Raw genomic sequence first — 23,797 nt, forward strand, 5'->3', positions numbered from 1 at the left:
TTTTGCCTGCTTTAATGATGACTGTATTTTGCTGACTCATATTTTGTTTGTGGCACACAATACCTAGCATCCACTCATTTGAACATTTTCCTCATTAGCATTTATTTGCTTTGATTTAGAATTTTAGTTTCTTATATTTTTGGTTGTGCATATAATAGAACAAGGCAATCAATAATTTTATGTGTCAGGTAATAAAAACAGCAGCGAGTGATTTCTTTCTCCAGGCCTATGTATAAGTTGCTACCCTATGGCTCTGTCAGGGACATGTGAAAGGCTGACCATGATTGCTCTATGTCAGGTTTCTCATAGAGGTCAGAGAATTGGGAACGAAATGTTCCAGTTCCTTAAAAATAGATAGAAACTTTAAAAACAACTCAAGTATTAATTCAAGGATCTCAATCTAGATGTACTCAACCATGCTGGGAAATGTCTATTCAGGCTTCAATGCCTCCTGGTTTCATTAATGCCCTCTTCTTCCAAAACTAGCTGCTCAAGAGGCTGTGGAGGAGGTTATAACCATGAACAATGAGTCTTCCTGATTAAAATGATGGTAGAAAATTGCTCCTTTTACCATGTATGTGAGCCACTCATTGTTGGTATCTTTCACTTGGTGCTCAGAATGTCTTTTATGTGTATTTTTCTTTGTCTCTTTAACAAAATGTAGTTTCCGAGGGCAGCAAATTCAGCTCTTTTGGGTAGTTCTCTTTTAAGAGCATGCTAAACCCAGCTCACAACCTTGCTCATAGTAGGCACTTAGGTGTTTCAGTTACTATGTCCCCCATATATCAAGCATTTGAAATATAGACCCACTACCCGAAATTCATTTATATGGGCTTTATGGAGAAACCCCTATCCAGGCTAGCATATACCAAGGAAATCCCATACCTCTGATCAGAACTCAAGTTACTCCTGCTGTTCTCAGGATCTGATTGAATCAGTCTGTTTGATGCCTGAAGTGTGAATTATGTATAAAAAGCTAAATAAATGGGGGATCTTATCCTTGAGAACTATATAACACAAAGCAAACACTCTCTGAAAATCTTGACACTAAGAGAAAGACACAATCTGGCTTTCTAGCATTATCTCTGTCCTCCTTAAGATGCCTGCCTAGTGAAGTTTGTATGTTTATTATTTTAGCCAATGCTTGAGCTCACCTTTGTACTTCTTTCCTTGGGGCATTTACTGCAAAAGATTTACAATAGTGAATGTATCTTTTGTCCTTTTAAAATGGCTATTTATCTTCTCTAGGACCTTGAATATCATTTCCTTGAAATACCATCTTCAGAGCTAAGGTATCCATCTTTTAAGCCTCTATAAGGGAAAAGAATTGTATTGTCCATGACTGACAACTAGGCTTCTGTCTTCACACTCCCTACTTATTCATTCTCCTCTTAAAATGACTGGTCTCTTCTATACAAACTTGGGTGTTTATTGTCAAGACTTACAGAGATTTCTTTTCATTGCTTTAATATATTTTCAACATTATTTTGACAATTTCAAGATACTTATAAAATAGAGAGCCTGACTTATCAGAAATTAACTTCTATAAATATGATATGTTTGTATAATTGTAAGCCTAAGGTATCAGAGAAGCATTTCAATAGACAAATAATTAAAACCACTAAGAGAGGAGCCTTCCAAGATAAATTGGTGTGCCTAAAAGAGGAAGGGCAGAACTGGTGTTCTAAGCAAAAAAAAAAAAAATCATGTACAGAAGAAAGGGAATTAAAAAGCATACGCTCTAAGGAAAAGAGTGAAATATTTCCTATATCTGAAATGCAAGAGGAAGTACTGAAAAGCCATAGATGCCATAAAGTTAGAAAGATATACAGCAGCCTGGTGATGGAAGGCTTTGTACCCTCTGATAAAGCTCTCAGACTTTACTCTCCGTCACCTCCTTGAAACAATGATTCTGTCTGGATTTTCTCACCTTGGGTTCCCTATGACCACTAGAGTGTCTAGCTCATAGTGGTGGATGACTAAATATATTTTGAATAACAGAACATATGAAAGACCAATATAAAATAACAATAATTTGAATTCTATGACTGTAAATTATTTCCAGATAAATCTCTGGGAGCAATGAGAATTATGGATTTGGAGAAAGTAGGGTAAGGACAGTACAAACACGTAGGAGACCATAACAATAGCCTTAATAACATAGGACAAAATGCCTGACCTACAAACTGAAAAGGCAGATTAAAGAAATATTCTGAAACTAAAATCAACAGGCATGGGAGGAAAGGGAAAGTCTAGGAAAACTAATATGTTTTTTTTAGCTTAGATGACTAGCAGACAGACATACTGCTATTTTTAAATATTTTATTGTTTAAATTTGCTCTTTGACAGTCCTATACATCTATGTATCCTATACATCTATGTAATACATTCTAATTACTCTCACCACCCACCTTTTTATTTCATATCCTCTCCTGTGAATCTTCTCAAATCCCCTACAGGTTCCTCTTTCATGTTTATATCTTTTTGTTTTCATTGGAATCCAAGTAAGTTTAACTAGGGTCATCTCTGTGACTATGGGTACTAAGTTATTCACTGGTCACTGGTGTGTTCATCAGTGGATGCACATCTTACGACAGTGACTACCCCTCCTCCACAATCCATCACTAGATAGTAATTTATCAGACATGGGTATGTCCGATGTCTCTTCTATCCATGACTGGCTGATGACAGGTCCAACCTTATACAGGTCTACTATAGGCAACCATAGCTCTCGTATTTGCAATAACTGTGTCATACTCAGCATAGCATTTTGCTTCCCCGTTTGCTGCCTTCTGAGTCTTACAGTCTTCTGTCTCTTATTTTGGAATATTCCATGAATGGTAGATACAGTCATGTAAATCTCCTCTTCAGAGCTGAGCATTCAATTGTCCCTTTTTCTCAGCAACGTAAGTAGCAAAAATTCTCTTAGAATCTATTAATTATGCAAATAATGGGTTTCATTATGATATCACACACCTGTATTTAAGGTACTTTGATCAGATTCATCTCCTCTAACAATCATCTTTTGTGCCCATTTTCCATTTCCATTTTTCATATTCATGGTGATTTCTATTTAGCATTCATTTCTTCATATTACTGGGTATTTCTGTCTGGCATTCATTTCCTTTGCCCCTCTTCATTTTCCTACACGTGAGAGAAAATATGCAAGAACTTTTTCATTGAGTGTACCAAAGATTTGAATAGATAGATAGCACTGAAAGGAACACAGACTCAAAATGAAATGAGGAGTTCAGCTTTGAAGGGTTTCACTGAAAATACAGCTTGACATTCATCACAAGAGAACCAACACGGCTATTTCTAGATTCATTGTTTGAAATTCCTTCAACATGCTAATGATTCCTAAATTTCAATCTCTAGCCACATTTAAGATTTTTTATACAGTATATTTGATTGTGTTTTCCTTACCCCAACTCCTCCCAGATCTTCCCCTCCTCCCTGAACACCCAATTTTATGTTCTTTCTCTCTTAAAAAAGCACAAAATACAAAAATAAAAAATTAAAACAAACAAAAAGCCAAGAGGCAAAAGAAGGGCAAAATAAAAATGACTACTAAGCATTGGGCCTGCTCTGGATGTGGTTGATAAACCCAGGGACACTTGGTTGGAGAAAACAGGTCTTCCCTTTCCCATTTGCAAATGGCTTCCTAGTTAGGAATGAGACTTTGTGTCCACTTCTCTCTCTTAGCACTGTAGCCCCATCTGCGTTGAAGCTGGGCAGGTCTTGTGCATACTGCCCCAGGCTCTGTGAGTTCATATGAGAATCTGTAGCGATGTGAAGGAGAACGGCCCCCATATATGAACACTTGGTTCCCTAGTTGGTGTAAGAGTTTTGGGAATGACTGCGATATGTGTGAAGGACATGTGTCACTGGGGGAGAGCTTTGAGATTTCCAAAGCCCACTCCAGGTCCAGTCTCTCTCTTTTCAGACATGTGGTTGTGGATCAGATGTAAGCTCTCAGCTACTGCTCCAGTACTATGCCTCCCTGATTGCTGTCTCGCTTCCCATCATGTAATAGTAGTATATATTCCATGTCATTACATGTTGGGAGCACGTAATTTGCTTTTTTCAGGGAATTGCATTAAGAGTTTGCCTTGAGTCTCAGAAAAAGGCTTTGGACTTTTAAACTGTTTTAAGACTGTGATAGAGTATAGGACTTTTGAAATTGGATTAAATATATTTTTCATTAAGACATGACAGCAAACCTATGGGGGAAAGGGGGTGAAAAGTGTTGATTTGAACTAATTAAATGACCCAATGACCCTCATATGCCCATATATTTAAAATCTTGGTTCCTATTGGTGGAAGTGGTGGGGTAAGGCTAGGAGGTGTGCCCTTATTGGAGGACATGTGTCCTTGGGGTGGATTTTGAGATTTATTTATTTATTTATTTATGTTTATGTTATTTTTTTTAAAAGAAAACTAACGTTTTTTCATTTTACTTACCAATCCCAGTTCCCACTCCCTCCCCTCCTCCCCTCCACCTACCCCCTACTCCACCCCCACCTACTCTTCAGAGAGGGTAAGGTACATTGCTTTGGGGAAGGTCCGAGGCCCTCACTACTATCTAGGCTGAGCAAGGTATCTATCCAAAGAGGATAGGTTTCAAAAAAGCCAGAACAAGCAGTAGGGATAAATTCTGGTGCCACTGTCAGTGGCTCCGTAGTCTGCCCCAGCCATAGAACTGTCACCCACATTCAGAGGACTAGTTTGGACCTATGCTGTTTCCTTCCCTGTCCGGCTGGAGTTGGTGAGCTCAAGCCCACATTAGTTCCAGTCTGTCTCTCAACCTTGTGTTTGTAGATCAGATGTAAGCTCTGAGTTACTGCTCCAGTGTCATGCTTGCTTACTTGCTGCCTTGCTTCTAACCATGATGTTTATGGATTCACTTTCTAAAACCGCAAGCAATCTTCCTATTAAATGCTTTATTTTAAATTTGTTTTTTCATGGGTGTCTCTTCACAGCCATAGAAAAGATATGTTCAGTCACATAGTATCTGGAAAATGCTGTTTCCTTGGATTCATCCAACAAATCTGGCTCTCACAGTCTTTCTATCTCTTCAACCTAGATGTGTGAGACGTGAGGGGAGAGCTTTGTTAAAGACATCCCATTGAGGGTCCAAAATCTCTCATCCTCTGCACATTGTTCGGTTGTATAGCTATCTATTAATTTCTATCTATTGCAAAAACAGGCTTTTCTGATGACACACTGATCTATGGATGTATGAATGTGTCATTAGGAGTCATTTTATTGCTATGTTCCTTTAGCAAAATAATAGTATTAGGTTTTTCCCTAGGCTTATGGCCTATCAAGTTCAGGGTCTTGGCAACTTTAGCACTATATGCTCCATCTCATGGAGTGTGACTTAAATCCAATAACAATGGGCTTTTTGTTGTTTTTTTTTTCTATAACATTTGTGTCACTACTGCAGCAGTATATTTTGCAGGCCAGTTGCTGTTGTAGGCTGTGGAGTTTGTAGCTAGGTGATATTAATACATTTCTTCTCCAGTAGTGTGCAGAGTCCCTTTAAGCAACATGAATGATAGTATGAATAAAGCTCCTAGTTGAAGACCAGTTTGACTTCTCCAGGCTTCTTGAAATAAATAAAGGGTATTTTTTTTATCAGCAATGGAGCACTAACTATAATCATTGCTGCTGCATTCATAATAGCCAGAAACTGAGAAAAGCATTGATATTCCTCAACTGGTAAATCAATAATGAAAATTTGCTACATTCATGCAATAGAATGCTATTCAGTTGTAAAGAAAAAAGAATCTATAAAATTTGCAGATAAATGGCTGGAGTTAAAAAATTCATTCTGAATCAGGCAACCTAAACTATAAAAGCCGCAGAGTGTATATTTTCTCTTAAATGTGGATTGATCATTTAAGTTTTCAATATGTATGCTAGAATCCACATAACCATGAAGGTTTAGGTACTTATTAATGGGCCAGGGAAAAGAAGAGGATCTTCCAGTGCAAGGGAAATAAAACAAAGCCTTATGGAAGGACGAGGGGAAAACTAATAGGAAGATTAAATGCATAGGGAAATGGGATAGAAGAGTAACGAAGGAAATATGGGAAGAGACAGCTATCAGGACCACGAGGGGTGCACCCACACACTGAGACAATGGGGATGTTCTATTGGGAACTCACCAAGACCAGCTGGCCTGGAAAAGCCTGGGATAAAACCGGACTCTCTGAACATAGCGGACAATGAGGACTGCTGAGAACTCAAGAACAATGGCAATGGGTTTTTGATCCTACTGCACGTACTGGCTTTGTGGGAGCCTAGGCAGTTTTGATGCTCACCTTACTAGACCTGGATGGAGGTGGGTGGTCCTTGGGCTTCCCACAGGTCAGGGAACCCTGATTGCTCTTCGAGCAGATGAGGGAGTGGGACTTGATCGGGGGAGGGGGAGGGAAATGGGAAGCGGTTGCGGGGACGAGGCAGAAATCCTTAATAAATAAATAAATTAAAAAAAAAGAGACAGCTATCACTAAAGGTCTTTTGAAAAGTCAAATGGATGCATCCTCTTTTTAGAAGCCACCTCAGGTGACCTGGGAAGATGGTTCACTACTCTCCTGACTCAGAAAACCCAATAAATTATGCAAATCTTCAGGTTAGCTTTAAGAAAATCCATAAAACTGCCCAAGCCATCAAGGGTATGCATATCCAAAAAGCCAAGTATCTGAAAGATATCACTTTAAGGAAGCAGTGTGTCCCATTCTGATAGTACAATGGTGGAGTCAGTAAATATGCCCAGGTCAAACAGTGGGTCTGGACACAGGTCAGTAGCCAATAAAAAAAAGTGCTGAATTTTTACTGCACGTGCTTAAAACCGCAGAGAGCAATGCTGAACTGAAGGGTTTAGATGTAGGTTCTCTAGTCATTGAACATATCCAGGAGAACAAAACACCTAAGATGCACCGACGAACTTACAGAGCTCATGGCTATAATACCCACACAGGAGCTCCCCTTGCCACTGAAAAAGAACAATTTGTTCCAAAGTCAGAAAAGGGGGCTGCACAGAATAGAAGATATCCCTGAAGAAACAGAAACTTTTGGCGTGGGAATAAATCCAACATAAAATGAATGCAGATAAAAGTAAAAGAAAGAAAGAGAGTGAGAGAGAAGGAAAGAATAGATCAAATGGAAACCTACTGCTGTACTGGACAAGTTTCCTAAAACATATACAAACTTGAAAAGAATATAAAGGAATTGTCATATAATAGAAAGAACCATAAACTTAGTATATCTTATGCCGCCGAGTAACACCATCAGTGCCAGGAATATAGTATATCTTGTTTAATAGTTGGCCAAAGGGGTATCATGGAAGCCCCTTTTACTCACCAAACATCACAGGCAGGGATATTGGTTATTCACTGGCCATATTATTTAGCCCGAATTCCAGACATGGGTTTACAACTTCACTTGGTAGGCATCTCAACATAAAATGGTCAAAATGTGATATTTCTCTTCATCCTAATGTCTTTTTTTCACCTAGAGATATCCAGCTTAGCAAAACTTATCATGATCTCTATAGGTGCTCAAAATGTTTTAATGAAAATTTTTTCTCTTATTGCTCTTAATTCAACAACTAGTCACCATATTATCTTCAACTATAACCAAAATTTAGCTACTTATCAGCTTAATCCTATCAAATTGTTGTCAATATTCTACAGTAATTATTTTCCTGTTTATCCTCAATTGCTATACTACTTTGTTGTGGTTATAATATCAAATTAAGATAAATAATTAATATTGAAATCACACATTTTATTGTTTCAGAATTATGGTGGTCAAAACTCCAATATAAAATGTCCTAGAGGTGAAATTAAGTGTTAACTAGATTATATATTATACAGAGTATCTGGGAAATAAAATGTTTTTTTTTTGCCTTTTGCCAGCATATATAACAAATCCCTTGCATCCCTTGGTTTTCTATGTTCTTTATTCAAAGACATATCCAATAATCATATACTTCCTTCATCTATAAAGATACTTAGGATGTCATTTGGGATCCAATCTTAGAATAATCCCCACGTTTCCAAATCCTTAAGTTAATCACATGTATATGCTCTCTTTCACAATATTCACAAGCTCCAGATATTAGAATCAGAATATATTTGGGGAATTTCAACCTAGCTCAATAACTTAACACATTTTAAGGAGTCAGAGGCATATATCAGTGGTGTAGTGCTTGCCTAGCACATGAATTCTTAGGATCAATTCCTGGCACTACAAAACACATATTTTATACAAGTCCTGTGTATATATTGTCAACTTATCTGTAAAAAAATCTTCCAAGAATACCCAATGGATAAAAAATATTCTTTTAAAAATGGCACTAGGACAACTGGACTTTCTATTATAGTATGCATAAAATCTTCCCAAGACGGATTGAATATTTGGCATAAATAAATCACACTTAAACCATTTATTTACACAAGACTATGTACCTGTATTAAAACATCATGACTGGAGTCTGGAGAAATGGCTCAGAGGCCAAAAGTAGTTACCACTCTTCTAGAGGACCCAAATCCAGTTTCAAAAACTCACATTGGGCAGTTTATAACAACTTGTGACTCCAATTCCAGACAATCCAATTTCCTCTGCTGACTTCCATGCACACCTCCATATATGATATTCATATATTTGTATTCATTCCTTAAGCTGCATCCTCTCTTCCCATTTTCAATGACAAGGAACGTCCTTGGTTAAGCAAGTCACTCATTCATTTATTCCCTAGAAATTTACTAAGTATGAATTTTATGTCAGATACTAAACAAATCTAAAGTCTATGAGTGTTTACATTGTTGTTGTACATCCTGTGGGATGGGATCTTTATGTTCAGGAACAAATAACAATGTGAATGTGAATAAATTCTTAAGTAAATTTAATAACATGAATATTAGCAATGTTCTTGCACCTAATAATTTGCTTTCCCTATACTTGAGTTGGGAGTATAATAAAAAGAGGACTGTTTTGTAAAATTGGGCTTGAATTTAATCCTCGGATTTCTCTATAACAATTATGTATCTAATACCAATACTTTGTATTTTTGCTACTAAATTTCAACTTTAATGAAGACTACTATATTACATATATTATACTTACATATTATATACTCATAGACTATACTTATATATACTTATATACTCATGAGTATGCTTTTAACTATAGGCTTATGGATTATAATATATTGTAGGTATTTATATATATTGATTAAACACTGTGCCCAAAAGCAAATTCAGGGAGCAAAGGATTTACTCGACTTATAGTTTATAAGGTCATAGTTTTTACCTGAGGAAAGTAGGGATTCAAAGCAGAGACTAATAAACAATGATTACTTACTCACTCTTTGGTTCATAATTAACTATCTTTCTTATACAGCCCAGGACTATTTGTCTAGGAATAGTGCTATGTATAGCCGGCGAGACACTCTGACCTCACTCAGCAATCAAGACAATCCTCTACAGAAATGCCAACAGGCCAAGTTCATTTGGGTGGTTTCTCAACTGAGACTCTCTTCTCAGATAACTCTGGGATGTGCTATGACAGTTAAAGCTAGTGAGAGCCCTCTACTACTTGATAACTTAAAACACAACACTTGAAACTGTAAACTTTAAATTTCTTCTCCTTATTTAAATATTATTACATCAAACACAGCACAACCTTTCAATTCTTACAGTCATCAAAAAATTAGGCCTTTAGAATATCAAGGTTTCTTTAAAATCTAGTCTCTTAACTGTAGGCTACAATAAAATTAAAAAAATAAAGTACTTTCTTACCCCTAAAATTTAAGAACTAGGGGATGATAGAACCACACTTATGCAAAACAAGAATTTAGTATTGTAAAACCAGATCTGGTTACTCTGTGTCTGGCATCTTCAATGCACTTGTCTTCTGGGGTCCAAAGGCTTAGGTAGCTCCATATATCCAGTTCTTCCATGCATAAACCTGTACAGCTTGTCTCTTAAGCTTCAGCAAGCTCCACGTTACACTGGCAGCCGTCCTTGGTGAATGGTCCACAATACTGACATCTCCAGTAATACCTGGGGTCCCCATTGCAAGTGAAGCTGTATCTTCACCAATAGCTTTCCTGGCTTCAGTTCAGAGACTATGCCACTGCCACATCATGTCAAGTTTCATCTCTCCCCATTGCCTTCTCAAACCTTCAGCTTTCATGCAGTAAATATCAGACCCATGTGGGTAACAGTTCCATATTGACAGGTTTCACTATCTGCTTGAGATGCAGCTCTGGTCTCTATGACCCCCAAATTTTGTTTGTTGGCTTTGAGGAAATACTTTTCAGAATATTTCACCTTGTTGAGGCTGGGCTCTTAATTATACCTGATCCTTCAGACCACTTTGATCAGCATCTATTGTCCTAGGGAAGTAAAGGTTTCACGTTAATAGTACTCTTGTTAATCACAGCTGATTATTTAGCCCCAACGGATCAAAAAGCATGCATAATGGCTTTTTGTTTTCAATTTTTTTATTCATTTTATATACAAACCACAGTTTTCCCTCCTTCTCTTCTTGTTACTCCCTCCCCCTTCCCCCAACCCTACATCCACTCCTCAGAGAAAGTAAGGCCTCCCATGGGGAATCAACAAAGCCTGGCACATCAAGTTGAGGGGGAACCAAGCCCCTCTGCCCACATCAAAGCTGAACCAGGCATTCCACCAAAGGAAATAGGTTCCAAAATGTCAGCTCATGTACCAGGGATAGACCCTGCTACCACTGCCAAGGTCCCTCAAACCAAGCTACACAAAGATTCTTCTCTCATACAATACATTGTGACTGTAATTTCCCCTCCCACCACTCCTCCCAAGAGTGGTAGAGGTGGGTCTTGAGGAGTCCATTAAGATCTGTAAAGAATTTTGTTGAAATTTTGATAGGAATTGTATTAAATTTGTAGGCTGCTTTTGAAGAATGGCCATTTTTAATGTTTATCTTACTGATATATGAGCATTTTCTGATCGTTCCTTCAATTTCTTTCTTCAAAGACTTGAAGTTTTTACCATACACATCTTTCACTAGCTTGGTTAGAATTACCTCAAATTATTTTATATTATTTGAGGCTATTGTAAAGGGTGTTGTTTCCTTGATTTCTTTCTTAGTAAATTTGACATTTGTATATAGGAGGGCTACTGATTTTTTTTGAGTTAAATTTACATCCAGTCACTTTGCTGAAAGTGTTTGTCAGCTGGAATTTTGGGGATCACTTACACATCTAGTATTATATTATCTGCAAATAACATTTCTTTTACTTTGTCTTTTCCAATTTGTATCCCCTTGATCTTCTTTAGCTTTACTACTGCTCTAGCTGAAACCTCAAGTACTATATTCAGTGGATACAGAGAGAGGGTACAGCATTGTCTTGTTCCTGATTTTAGTGGAATTGCATTGAGATTCTCTCATTTAATTTGATGTTGGGTATAGGCTTGCTGTAAATTGCCTTTACTATGTTTAAATATGCACCTGTATGCCTAATCTCTCCAGTACTTTTTTTTTTTTTTTTTTTTTTTTTTTTTTTTTTTTTTTTTTTTTTTTTGGATTTTCGAGACAGGGTTTCTCCGTAGCTTTTGGTTCCTGTCCTGGAACTAGCTCTTGTAGACCAGGCTGGACTCGAACTCGCAGAGATCCACCTGCCTCTGCCTCCCGAGTGCTAGGATTAAAGGCGGGTGCCACCACCGCCTGGCCTCTCTCCAGTACTTTTATCATGAAGGGGTGTTGTATTTTGTCAAAGTTTTTTTCAGCTTCTAATGACATGATTATTTGTTGTTGCTGTTGTTTTATTTTGTTTATTTATATGGTGGATTACATTTATTGTTTTTTGTATGTTGAACTATCCCTACATCTCTGGGATAAAATCTGCTTGATTGTGGTGGAGGATCTTTTTGATGTGTTCTTGGATTCTGTTTGTGAATCTTTCACTGAGTACTTTTGTATCTATATTCATAAGGGAAATTGGTCTGTAATTATCTTTCTTTGTTGAATTTTTTTGTGGTTTGGGTATCAAGATAACTGTGCCCTCATAAAATGAGTTGGACAATGTTACTTCTATTTCTATTTTGGAATAATTTTAGGAGTATTGGTGTTAACTCCTCTGAATGCCTGGTAGAATTTCTATTTCACTAAAGATTATAGGTCCATTCAAATTTTTTTTTCTCTGATCTTGATTTAACTGTGGTATGTGGTACCTATCAAATTTGATACCTTCAAAATTATTCATTTCACTTATATTTTCCAATTTGGTGAAGTACAGGTTTTTTAAAGTATGTCCTTATGATTATTTGGTTTTCTGTGTGTCTGTTCTTATTTCCCCTTTTATTACTGATTTTATTAATGTGGATATTTTCTCTCCATCCTTTAGCCAGTTTATGTATGGTTTTGTCTAACTTGTTTGTAGCAGCTTAAGAAAAAATCCTAATAATTGATTGTATTTCCCATCAGGTCCAATCAGGGGCAACATACATCCTGGAGTCCCTTCAGCCTGGGGACCACCTACCCACATGTGATCAAGCATGGATCAAACAAACACGTTTCTCAGAATGAAACTCCTGTGACTTATTATCTCCTATAAGTAATAGCCTCCAGAATTTTTAGGAACTATCTGTTCTTGGTTTAGGGGCTCGCAGATAAGAGGTATTTTTGTGTCCTGGATCTCTAAGGCATAGTATTTAAAGCTTAAAATGTAACTTTGGCTTTCACAATAAGCAGTTCAATAAATTCCCATTAATATATGCCCATTTTATCAAATCTATTTCTCTAGAGAATCCCACCTAATATAGAAAAAGAAAACATTTAATGATGGTAGATTTGGGATGGAGAAGAAGATGGTGAGTCACTTTGGGTTTTGATTATATTGTCTTGAAGGATTAATGAAGTATTCATATGGAGTTCTCTGCTATGTAGTTAAAACACTATATGGTTTTGAAAGGAAGGGAAATTGTATAAATAATACAACGTGGATAGAAATAAAAAAATTACATTAAGTAAAATTAAAAGGCACACTAAGACAAATGATACATTTTCTCAAGGAACTCTTCAGAAATTATTTTCATTTAAACAGAATAGTGGAAGTTATTGTTGCTGCCTCGAGAAAAAAAGAAAGGCTGAGTGAAGGAGATTAGACTGCAGGGAAACTTTAATGACATATTGCACTATGTGAAAACCATTATTTATAAGGTAGTACATATTTCAAAATTATAAAACCCTCATATTTTAATGTTCTAATCAACAAAATGATATCGGTGGTGTGATGTTTACATTAATTAAATTCATTAACTCCTTATATAGTGTATACATAGAATAAAACTATGTATTTTATCTCCAAATATAAAAATTAGTTTTGTCAAATAAAACAATTTTGGGTTGTGATTCCAGAGATATTGTGGTACTCAATATGTAGAGATGGTATTCAGGAGCCAAAGGAAAATGGGAACTAACTGAAGAATAACATTCACGTGCATGGATTCTCATAAACCTTAGGATGACAGATATTATATCCTTAGCAAGCCTGACCTAAATTAAAACTCAAATCATTATGTCTTTCTGAGTTTTAATTTTTATTTATTTATTTATATTTATTTATTAAAGATTTCTGCCTCCTCCCTGCCACTGCCTCCCATTTCCCCCCACCTCTCCCAATCAAGTCCCCCTCCCTCATCAGCCCGAAGAACAATCAGGGTTCCCTGCCCTATGGGAAGTCCAAGGACCTCCCACCTCCATCCAGGTCTAGTAAGGTGAGCATCCAAACTGCCTTGGCTCCCACAAAGCCAGTACGTGCAGTAGGATCAAAAACCCATTGCCATTGTTCTTGAGTTCTCAGTAGTCCTCATTGTCTGCTATGTTCAGCGAGTCTGGTTTTATCCCATGTAGAAAGCAACAGAATCTTTATGAATACAAAATGGTATGGTTATATAGAAACCAACATTTGTTGGCAATAATTCTGCCACTGGTCAGTACTGGTTGGCACCGGTTAGTATTATGTGCCATTAATACACAGAATAACCAAATATTTATAAGACAGCACTTTTTAATCTATTTTGCAATGATTCTGATAGAACTCAAGATCACATGCACACTAAGTAAATGCTATGCTATTGATATGTCCCCAGATTTAGTACTTATTAACATTTAAATATGAGAAAACTGAAGTAAGAAAGATGGATTAACAGGTCCAAGGTCATGAGGCTATTAGGCAATAATGGTAAATTGAAAACCCATATGATTTTACTACTGAACCTAATCTTTAGGAAAAATTAAATATTGAATCATTTGTCTTAAACTGATGTTTTAGACAGATAGATCTAAGGTATACATTATGAAAATAGATCCATATCTATCCCCATGCACAAAACTCAAGTCCAAATGGATCAAAGACCTCAATATCAATCTGAACACAGTGAAACTAATAGAAGAGAAAGTGGGAAGTACTCTACAACATATGGGCACAGGGGATCACTTCCTATGTATAACCCCAGCAGCACAGACATTAAGGGCAACATTGAATAAATGGGACCTCCTGAAACTGAGAAGCTTCTGTAAAGCAAAGGACACTGTCACTAAGACAAAACGGCAACTCACTGACTGGGAGAAGATCTTCACCAACCCCGCAACAGACAAAGGTCTGATCTCCAAAGTATATAACGAACTCAAGAAACTAGACTTTAAAATGCTAATTAACTCAATTAAAAAATGGGGCACTGAACTGAACAGAGAATTCTCAGCAGAGGAAGTTCAAATGGCCAAAAGACACTTAAGGTCATGCTCAACTTCCTTAGCAATCAGGGAAATGCAAATCAAAACAACTTTGAGATACCATCTTACACCTGTCAGAATGGCTAAAATCAAAAACACCAATGATAGCCTTTGCTGGAGAGGTTGTGGAGTAAGGGGTACACTCATCCATTGCTGGTGGGAATGCAAACTTGTGCAACCACTTTGGAAAGCAGTGTGGTGATTTTTCAGGAAATTCAGGATCAACCTACCCCTGGACCCAGCATTACCACACTTGGGAATAAACTCAGGAGATGCCCTATCATATTACAAGAGCATTTGTTCAGCTATGTTCATAGCAGCATTATTTGTAATAGCCAGAACCTGGAAACAACCTAGATGCCCTTCAATGGAAGAATGGATAAAGAAAGTGTGGAATATATACATATTAGAGTACTACTCTGCTGTAAAAAACAATGACATCTTGAATTTTGCATGCAAATATATGGAAATAGAAAACACTATCCTGAGTGAGGTAACACAGACTCAAAAAGATGAACATGGGATGTACTCACTCATAATTGGTTTCTAGCCATAAATAAAGGACATTGAGCCTATAATTTGTGATCCTAGAGAAGCTAAATAAGAAGGTGAACCCAAAGAAAAACATATAGTCAGCCTCCTGGATATTGGAAATAGACAAAATTGCCGGGCAAAAATTGGGAACTTGGGGGTGGGGTGGGATGAAGGTAAGGGAAGATGGGGAGAGAAAAGTGAGAAGGGGAAGATGGGGGAACAGGTGGGAATAGGATGGTTGGGATAAAGGAAAGGTGGATATGGGAGCAGGGAAGTATAAATCTTAATTAAGGGAGCCATCTTAGGGTTGGCAAGAGACTTGACCCTAGAGGGACTCCCAGGTGTCCAGAGAGATGTCCCCAGTTAGTTCCTTGGGCAGCTGAGGAGAGGGAACCTGAAATGGCCCTATCCTATAGCCATACTGACGAATATCTTGCATATCACCATAGAACCTTCATCTGGCAATGGATGGAGATAGAGACAGAGACCCACAGTGGAGCACTAGACGGAGCTCCCAAGGTTCAAATGAGGAGCAGAAAAAGGGAGAACATGGGCAAGGAAGTCAGGACCGCGAGGGGTGCACCCACACACTGAGACTGTGGGGCTGATCTATTGGGAGCTCACCAAGGCCAGCTGGACTGGGACTGAAAAAACATGGGATAAAACCGAACTCTCTGAAAATGGCAGACAATGAGGGCTGAAGAGAAGCCAAGGACGATGGCACTGGGTTTTGATCCTACTGCATGTACTGACTTTGTGGGAGCCTAGCCAGTTTGGATGCTCACCTTCCTAGACCTGGATGGAGGGGGGAGGACCTTGGACTTCCCAGAGGGCAGGGAACCCTGACTGCTCTTTGGACTGGAGAGGGAGGGGGAGAGGAGTGGGGGGAGGAGGAAAGGAGTGGAGGGAGGGGGGGAGGAGTGGGGGAGGGGGAGAGGAGTGGGAGAGAGGAGGGGAGTGGGGGAGGGGGGAGGAGTGGGGGAGGGGAGAGGAGTGGAGGAGGGAGAGAAGAGTGGGGGAAGAGGAGAGGAGTGGGGAGGGGGAGAGGAGTGGGGGGAATGGGAGGCTGGGAGGAGGTGGAAATTTTTTCAATAAAAAAAAGAAACAGGTTGTGCTAATGAAGCACTCATGTATTGATAGCTTACTATAATCCATGGGCAACATGGGCTTAAAATTTTGGCTTGGTGATTGTGGCAGTTTGAATGTAATTGGTCACCATAAGCTCATAGGGCACAACACTATTAGAAGGTGTTGCTTTGCTGAAGTAGGTCTGATGGCTTTATTGGAGGAGTGTGTCACTGTGGGGGTGGACTTTGAGGTCTCCTATGCTCAGGCTATTCGCAGTGTCAATCCACTTCGTGTTGTCTTCAGATCAAGCTGTAGAATTCTCAGTTCCTCCAGCACCATGTCTGCCAGCACACCACAATGCTTCCACCATGATGATAACGTACTAAAGCTCTGAACTAAGCTATGAACTGTAAGCCACCACAATTAAATGGTTTCGTTTATTTGATTTGCCGTGGTCATGGTGTCTCTTCACAGAAATAGAAACCCTAACTAAAACAATGAGAAAGGAGATTAATGAATGGTGTTTAAGTTTGAGAGTTACAAGAACTCACTAATAATTTAGAGTTGTCTTTCAAGTTATAATGAGACTTTGAGAAAACTACTTCCACCTCTGATCCTCATGTTCCCTGTATGAATATAAGGAATTAGGATAGACTTCATTTAGATCTTTATTTCTGACTATATAAATACTTGTGTTATTTGGATTCTCTTCAGAGCATAGTTAGTGTGATCTGCAGGCTTTATCAGAGAAAGAGTATTTCCTTCTGAATGATTTGTCTACAGAGACCTTTCTAGTCTGAGATTCACTAGATAGAGGATATCATTAGTGGTGGCTGTAAGGCCTTGAGATGTCATGGAAACCATAATAGAGAGGAAAACTCGAGACTTGTTTTTCTCTTTGCTGTGCTGCTAATGGGCTGTACAACATGACCTTCTCAAAAATCTTTCTGAACATCTAATAACCTCAGGCTCCTAATCTGTAAAATGAGAATAGCAAGTAGATTATAATCTATATTTCTATAATTTAAAGTATTATTTAAGAAGAAATGAAAATTGGTTAATTAGAAGGTTCAAGTCTCCTAAAATTTCTGTGATTAGGTGGATAAAGCTTTCCTTTTAGGTTTAGGAGGCTCTAGTAGATAAACTTTTACTGCCCTGTACAATCATCACTGTAGCCGGGAATTGTCACTAACTTCATAATATGTCTTTTGTTGAATTGGTTTTACTTTACTATTTTAGTTTGATTCGACGAATTCCATTAATATTAATGAAAGAACAGATAACATTTTTGTCTATTTACTTGAAGAGCAAGAGAATAAATAAGGGTGACCAAGTGTACCAGGTACAGCAGCTCCTTGAAGCCTGCCTTTTAGAAGAAGAGAACTTCTAATTTTACTCTTAACAGAACTGAGATCATAGTCAGTGCTGGTGATGGTTTCAAGCAAAAGTGATGGCAAAAAAAAAATGCAGTGATACGTCTTACTTATAATCTCAATACTTGAGAACCTGGGATAGAATTACCATGACTTATAAGCCAGCCTGAGAAACAGTGTGAGTTCTAGGCTAGCTTGAATTACAGTGACAGTCAATGTCCAAAATGGCAACAAAAAAGAAGTTAATTAAATGAAAAAAATGAATGAATATAATACAGTGGCTTTTTTGGCTTTATTTATTGGTTTATTCATTCATTTTGAGGTAGAAGCATGTATTACCTTGGAGAAATTACAAATATCTATTTATTTATTTTCCCTAGACAGCCTTCCTAGGTTAAAAAAAGGCTATCCTGAGATTATAATTATGCAAAAGCTTAGTTTATCTTAGAAATCAAGTTTTGCTAAAACAAGAGATTAGAGATAAAATTGAAAAATTAGAAAGTGATGGCTAACTAAATATTTAACATGTAACAACATGGTGTTCGTATTTTATCCTATTTGGGATAGGAAGCTATAGTAATATTCTGGGTAAGACAATAAAATGATCAGAGATGTTTGGAACAGATAAGACAGTGATTGCAGAATTACCAACTGTGTGAGAAATAGAAAAGAGTGGAAACCCCACAAATTTACAAATCTATTAAAGGAGTCTTACTGAATTCTTGCTAGGAGATTTGGGCTACTCTAGGATTTGACAGTGGGAAGTAGTTTTAGTGTTATTTCATGTGTGGTCGTTACTCTGCAAAGATGCCTGAGGAAACATAAACCCAAGACCAAAACATATACCCAATGGAGAAAGAAGAGGTTGAAAATTTTGTCTTTCAGACAGAAATTGCCCGGTTAATGTCCATAACCATCAATACTTTCTATTTGAATGAAGAGATCTTTCGGAAGGTACTCATTTCAAATTAATCAGGTGCTCTGAAAAAGATGAGATATGAGAGTTTGACAGATCCCAGATAACCAGACTCTATGAAGGAGCTCCAAATTAATCTCATTTCCAGCAAACTCCTGACTGAACACTTAACAATTGTAGATACTGGAATTGGAATAATTAAAACTGGCTTGATCAATAAATCTAACACTATTGCCAAGTCTAGTATCAAAGCCTTCATGGATACTTAGCAAGCTGGTGAATATAACTTTGTGACTGACAATTTTGGGTTGATTTTTACTTTACATATTTGGTTGGTTAAAAAATAATTATCATCACCAAGCATAATAATGGTGAACAGTATACCTAAGAATCCTTGGCAGGGGGATCATTCAGAGTGCAAAGTAACACAGACGAACAAATGGGTCATGGAGCAAAAGTTATCTTATACCTTAAAGAAGACCAAACTGACTATTTGGAAGAAAGGGAAATAAAGGAGATTGTGAAGAAACATTCTTTATCACATTGCTCTTTGTAAAGAAGGAGCATGATAGGGAAGTCAATGATGATGAAACTGAAGAAAAGAAAGATAAAGACAAATAGGAAATAAAAATAGAAGGAATATAATGACAAGTGTGAAATAGATGATGTTGGTTCAGAAGGAGGAGGAAGGAAGGAGGAGGAGAAAGAGAGCAAGAGGAAAAGAAGGAGAAGGACTTTCACAAACAACAACTACTGATCAAGTACTCAACAAAACAGTCTATTTGGAACAGAAATCCTGATGACATTACTAATAAAGAATATGGAGAGTTATACAAGCCCTTAACCAATAATTGGGGAAAACATTTGGCAGTAAAACATTTTTTTATTGAAGGACAATAGGAATTTTAAGTTCTATGTCCAAGACATGATTCTTTTTGTCTGTTTGAAAACAGAAATAAAAAGATATCAAGTTGTACGTATGCAGAGGTTTCATCATGAATAGCTATGAGGAGTTCATTCATGAGTATCTGCATTTTAGTAGAGGGGTGGTATATTCCAAGGCTCTCCCTCTAAATATTTTCCTTGAAATATTGCAGGAAAGCAAAAATTTGAAGGTTATCAAAATAATTTCATTAAGAAATGCTTAGAACTTGTCACTGAACTGGCAGAAGAAAGAGTGCCACAAAAAGTTTTATGGACAGTCCTCAAAAAATACAAAGCTTAGAATTCATTATGACTCTCAAAATCAGAAAAAAAAAAACAAACCTTACAGAGCTCTTGTGGTACTCACATCTTTTTCTGGGGATGAGATGGGTTCTCTCAAGGAGTGTTGCACCAGAATGAAGGAAAACCAGAAACACATTTATTTCTTATCAAAAGTTAAACCTAGCACCAAATAGCTAACTCAGCCTTTGTGGAACATCTCTGAAATCCTGGCTTAGGAGTGATCTCTATGACTGAGCCCATTGGTGAGTATTGTGTGCAACAGCTGAAGGAATTTGAGGAAAAAAACCTTAGTGTCAATTGCTAAAAGACTGAAACTTCCAGAAGATGAAGAGGAGAAAAAAGAAACATTGAGAAAAGCAAGGTTTAAAAAGCTCTGCAGTGTGATGAAAGTTATCTGTGAGAAAAAGTTTGAAAAGGAGGTTGTCTCAAACCAATTGGTGGCAACCCCATACTGCCTTTTCACTAGAGCACATGCATCCACAGCAAACATGGAGAGGATCATCAAAGCTCAAGCCCTCAGAGACTACGCAGCAATTGTTTACATGGCAGCCAAGAAACACCTGGAGATAAACACTGACCACTCAATTATCGAAATCTCAAGGCAAAAAGCAAAGAATGACAAGTCTGTGAAGGATCTGATTATCTTGTGTATGAAACTGCACTTCTGGCTTCTGGCTTCAGTCTGGAAGACGTGGTAATAGGATGAAAAGGCTGATCAAGCTTTGTCTAGGTATTGATGAGGACGAGCCTACTGCAGATAAATGCTGCCAGTGCACTGTAGCTGAAGAAAGGATGTCCCTGGAAGGAGAAGATGACACATCACATGTGGAAGAAGTAAACTAAACTTCACTAGAAGAACCACATGTTTAACGCTTACCTTAGTTCCTTCTGATAACATATTTTTCAGGGTTTTTTTTTTCTTTACTTTTGTTAGCATTTAAAGTTATCTGCCTGGCAGGAAAACTAAGTGGAAGATAATTTTTTTTCTACTTAGGATACTGTGATACTGTATGCTTGTTTCTACAGACTGGTAGAAGGTTTGTTGAAAATGTAACCTATTGTTAATCATGTGGTCTGAAGTGTTTAGCTATGTAGCTTAATTCCTTAGTAGTGCAAATTGCTTGCCACTGAAGTATATATCTTCATGTTTAAAAGGAAAAATGGATGTTTTAAAGTCACTTTATAGAATCTACTTTCCAAATTTTTCATTCCCAGTAATTAATTTTGTATATACTAGTCCTATAAATAAAAAAAAAATCACACGCTGAAGCAGCTTGACAGAAATTCCCCACTTGGCTTGTTTTCTCAAGTAAGGTATGGAGAGCAAAATCTTAAGCTTCACTTAGTCTTGTAACACAAGGCTTGTGAATGGAAGTGCAATGCCCAACCGCATTCTACTTTAAAAGGTAAAGCAGATGAGATTAAAAAAAAAAAAAACAAGTTCACAGTAGGGGTTGGGTGAATAGAACAATGGCTATGAAAAAATTGAAGCATTTTGTGGTATTCTATGCTAAATTGAAAGCATGTAGTTTAGTAACATGAAAATATCTGTGACCTGAGACAAAGGAAAATGGGATATATCATCTACATGAGAAAAAATAGTTTTCTTTATTTTTTGAGATTATAATACATCACCCCCTTTCTGTTCCTCCCTCCAAACTTCCCATATGCTCCCAATTTGCTCTTTCAAATTCATGATCTCTTTTTAAAAATTTCATCTGTCCCTCCATCCATCCATCCATCCATCCATCCATCCATCCATCTACTTACCTACCTACCTATCCCATCTAGATGCAGATTCCTAGCTATATAGAGTTAGATATTCCTAAATACAACCTTCTCAGTCTAAATGATGATATTTGTATAAGTTTTCCATGCTAATTCTTTAGTATTAGATAACCAATTGGTATAATCTTGCCTGGGGACGACTATTTCTTCTTCTATAGGCACTTAGTTTCTTGCAGTTCTTTGTCTAGGGTTGAGACCTCCTGAGCTTACCATAGAACTCTCATTAGCAATCTATTGGTGCTGTCCTTGTTCAGGCCAGGTTTAGGCAACCATGTTAGTAAGCTTTAACAGGTATAGCTTCTGAAATTTCTAAGAGACACAATCTCACAGCAAGCTCCACATTCTCTGGCTCTTAAAATCACAGAATTTTATAACATTTTGGAAACAGGTTCTCACATTGTACCTTAAGCTTTCTTGAGTGTGGTCCAGGTTATCCTTGTATTCACAACAATTCCTACCTCAGTCTGTTGTGTGATGGAATTATAGTTGTGCACTATCACACTTAGTTAAGCAAATAATATTCAATCAAGGCTTACGTTAGCAAGAGTCAGTCTCTGTCATGTGCGTTTGGCAGAGCCTCAAGGACAAGTAGGAAAGGAAGAGAGATTTACATTTGGAAAACTGGAAAGGTGATGTGTAGTAATATTTTGTTTATGTTTTAACAAATAAAGCTTCCCTGAAGATCAGAGTACATAGCTAAACCACTAGAGGCCAGGGAGTGGAGAAACAGACCTTTAATCCCAAAATTTAGGAGACAGAGGTAGAGGGATCTCTGTTAGTTCAAGGCCTGCTGCAGGAGGTCCTTCCGCTCCTTCAGCCAATAGCCGCTGAGATACCAGCCCATTGGGGCATGCTCTCTCAGTGGCTATTGGCTGAAGGCTATTGGCTGAAAGAGCAGAAGGACCTCCCACAACACCTCCCCCTTTTGTTTAAGTAAGAGAGTTCTAAACCTACTATGAAATTATACACAATAAGTACAAATATCCTAGTCTAACTAGCTTAGGTCTTGTATAATAAATAACTTAGCCAAGTCATGAGAGAAAAGTAACTACATTTATATAGTCTTCAACCCCATCGAAGATCTGAGAAGGGAAATAATGTTACCTGGGTAATTAGGAAGTTCAGTAAAACAACTTCCAAAACATGCAACAAATCACAGAGACAACTAGCTACCTGGGCAATCATCCAAACTCATGTTTGCAGCTTTGAAGCAACCAACTTTGGCTAAGGCCCTCAGCAGCTATTGGCTGAAGGAGCGCAAGGACCTCCCTCAACAAAGGCCATCCTGGGCTACACAAGATCGAATCTGTTTAAAAGAAACAGAGCTCACACAGAGGTGATCCCATCATTTGAGATTACACACCTTTAATCCCGGCACTAGGAAGGTGGAGACAGTAGTGATATGGCTGTGCAGAGAGGGAATACAAGGTGGAAGGGGACAGGATCTCATTGCAGGTTAAGGTTTGGTAGAGACTGTGGCAGTCTGAAGTTTTGTGGACACAGTTTCAGTCTGAGGTTTAATGGAATCAGTTGCAGTCTGAGGTTTGGTGGAGACAGTTGCAGACTGATGCTTGGTGGAGATAGATGTATGTAGTTGGGAGATGCAGTCTAAGGACAGGATTGCCACTTCCTTTTGAGCATTGATAGAGGTAAGTGAACTCTCGAGTGGCTGGCCACTCTGATTCTCTGATCTTCAGCATTAACCCCTAAATCTGACTCCTGACTCTCCCCCAATGCAACATGTTTTGAAGCCAAGATATTCCCAATGTATACAGACTGGTTTAATTCAACAGTTCTTCCATACGCCAATGTCCCCCAGCAGCTATTGTTCTCAGTTCTTTAACATTCAAAAAATTCCAAGTCCACAGGGCACCATACAGGATCCAGATGTCCCGTGTATTTCAATTTTACATGACTTTTTATAATATTTATAATAATAAAAATATTATTTTACTTTTTTTAAAAACATTTTATTTTATTATTTTAAAACTATTTACCGCTTGCTATTACTGTCTATACCCATTTTCTTTTCTGTCATATATCTAAACATATTTTTAAACATACTGTGCCTTTTTAGAGGTTTTCTATGTCTGGACCT

At 37.7% G+C, this 23,797-nt stretch overlaps 1 protein-coding gene and 1 pseudogene across 1 annotated transcript in view; both read left to right on the plus strand.

Annotated features, from left to right (window-relative positions):
• The window catches only part of LOC121440207 (tumor necrosis factor receptor superfamily member 27-like), a 156,790-nt gene extending 144,232 nt beyond the window's left edge, over positions 1 to 12,558 (plus strand). The window contains exon 8 of the mRNA XM_041640942.1: positions 12,484 to 12,558. The gene's annotated coding sequence lies outside the window, so the exon portion shown is untranslated. The remainder of the gene's footprint in view (positions 1 to 12,483) is intronic.
• Positions 12,559 to 18,575: 6,017 nt separating this feature from the next.
• LOC121440210 lies at positions 18,576 to 20,754 on the plus strand (annotated as a pseudogene).
• Positions 20,755 to 23,797: the final 3,043 nt, after the last annotated feature.

Source organism: Microtus oregoni, unplaced genomic scaffold (assembly GCF_018167655.1).
Source record: "Microtus oregoni isolate MIOR12 unplaced genomic scaffold, Mior012 000066F_ref0000041, whole genome shotgun sequence".
In the NCBI taxonomy this organism is placed as follows: domain Eukaryota; kingdom Metazoa; phylum Chordata; class Mammalia; order Rodentia; family Cricetidae; genus Microtus; species Microtus oregoni.